The sequence below is a fragment of the Apteryx rowi genome, unplaced genomic scaffold, assembly GCF_003343035.1.
Source record: "Apteryx rowi isolate R43461 unplaced genomic scaffold, aptRow1 scaffold_0, whole genome shotgun sequence".
Lineage (NCBI taxonomy): Eukaryota > Metazoa > Chordata > Aves > Apterygiformes > Apterygidae > Apteryx > Apteryx rowi.
The window spans coordinates 11,366,092-11,368,056 of NW_020447195.1; the positions used below are offsets into that span (position 1 = coordinate 11,366,092).

Genomic DNA, 1,965 nt, shown 5'->3' on the forward strand with positions numbered 1-1,965 from the left:
GGCTGTGACCACCAGGGGCAGCGCTGGGATCCAGCTGGGATCCGGCTGGGATAGAGCTGGGGGTCAGCTGAGATAAGCTGGGACCCGGCTGGGATCCGGGCTGGGATCCGGCCGGGCTCGGTAGCTGCCACTTCTGTCCCGTCCCCGCCACAGCTGATGCTGCTCTGAGCCCGATTGCAACATCCCGGGCTGAGCCCGGCCCCCTCCCTCCTTCCCTGCCCTCCCTGCCTGCCTCCTGCCTCCTTTCCCTGCCTCCTTTCCCTGCCTCCTTTCTCTGCTGCCCTCCCTCCCTGCACCTGCAGCCTCCCCAGCGCATGGCTGGGGCTCCCCAGCTCCCCAGCTCCTGCGCCCGCCCTGCCCTCCCGCAGGCGGCTGGGCTGCGATTTGCTCGCGGAGGGGCCCTGGGGAGTTTACACGGCCAGATGGGGYGGGGGGCTGTGGTGGTCACCCCAGGGCCACCCTCTGCAGCTCCCTGCTCGGCTGCCCCGGCCTCACCGCGGGGGTACGGGACGCAGGGCCATCGCAGAGGTACAGGACGCGGGGCCATCGCGGGGATGCAGGGTGCAGGGGCATCCACGCGGTGCTGGGGCCGGGCAGTGCCCAGAGCCGGCTCAGGGCCGAGGCAGCGGCGTCCCGGCGCGTGGGGCGGCTCCGTGCAGCTCCGCGGGGTCTCCGCAGCCCGGGGTGCTTCTCCTCCCGCCTGCCCTGGGGTTTCTGCCCCGGCTCTGCTGGAGGGCGGCTTCTGCTCCGGCTCTGCAGCGCTGGCACCTGCCAGCGAGGCCGCGGCTGCGGCCAGGGAGCCCTGGGCTTCCCCAGGCTTTGCCCCGTGCYGGGCGCCGTGCCGGGCGCTGGGGGAGCCGGGGGAAGCCCAGCCCGCAGCCGCTCGGCCCCGGTGCCGTGAGTGTGCAGCGCTCAGCGCTCAGCTCCGACCCCGCTGAGCCCAGGCGCTCGGCCGCCGCTTGCAAAGGGGCTGCGTCTGCCCCCGGACGCCCTGGTCCGCTCCGGCTTGCCGGGCTCCGCCAGRGAGGCCACCTGGCCGCCGCAGGGGACCGGCCGCGGGGGATGGCACCCTCGCCCCAGCTGCCAGGCCGGGATGGGGACGGTCGGTGAGGGTCCCGCACGCCCCACAGCCTGCTCTGCACAGAGGGGCCGGGCTGCGCTCCATGGGGCCCTGCTTCAGCCGGCTCTTCCCGATGGACATGGCTCCCCCCGGACCGCGGGTGCGTGGGGATGCGCCCAGTGCCGTGCCCCAAGCGCCGTGCCCCGTGCACCATGCACACTGCACCGTGCCCTGTGCCCCACGTGCAGTGCCAGCGCGGCCGCCCTCACCCCCCCCCCCGGCCCCGCGCGCCCGTGAGCTCCTTAGCCCAGCGCCCTCAGCAGCCTCTGACGGGGACACCGTGTCCAACGGTTTCGTTGCGGAGATTTCAACGTGATTAAGCRGAGAATTGAATTAGGTGGTGCGGGATGTGGGGGCAGCCGGAGCCCGGCCCGCGAAACCCAGCGCCCCGGGCGTTGGGCACGCTCGCACGGAAACGATGGCGGAGTCTGGAGCGAAGGGGTTTTTCGGGATCTTTATCGAGAGGGGGCAGCGCATGGCAGGGCCGGGCGCGTTTCGGGAAGCGGGGGCACGGAGGCAGCAGCCGCGGGGCAGGGGCAGAGGCAGAGGCAGGATGTGGCTGCAGCGCYGAGGCTGATCCGGCCGCCCTGAGGCTCCTGCAGCCACCAGGAATGCCGGTCCCGGAGAGCCGCTGGCCTCGGAGAGCCGCCGGCCCCACCAGGGCACAGGCGGCCGCGGGCTCCGGCTGGGGACTCTTGCGCAGGACGGGCGAGAGCGGCTGCTCCTCTTCCTCGGGGGCGCGCGGTGCCCAGCGCGCAGGGCAGCAGCCCCCCGACGCCCAGCGCCCCCGGCTCTGCCTGCATGTGCGCGGATGTGCGCGGATGGCAGCCTGGGGGCGGGATGCA

At 73.8% G+C, this 1,965-nt stretch overlaps 1 protein-coding gene across 1 annotated transcript in view; it reads right to left on the reverse strand.

The window, feature by feature from the left end:
* The window catches only part of TRIB3 (tribbles pseudokinase 3), a 10,780-nt gene that overhangs the window by 3,000 nt on the left and 5,815 nt on the right, over window positions 1–1,965 (reverse strand).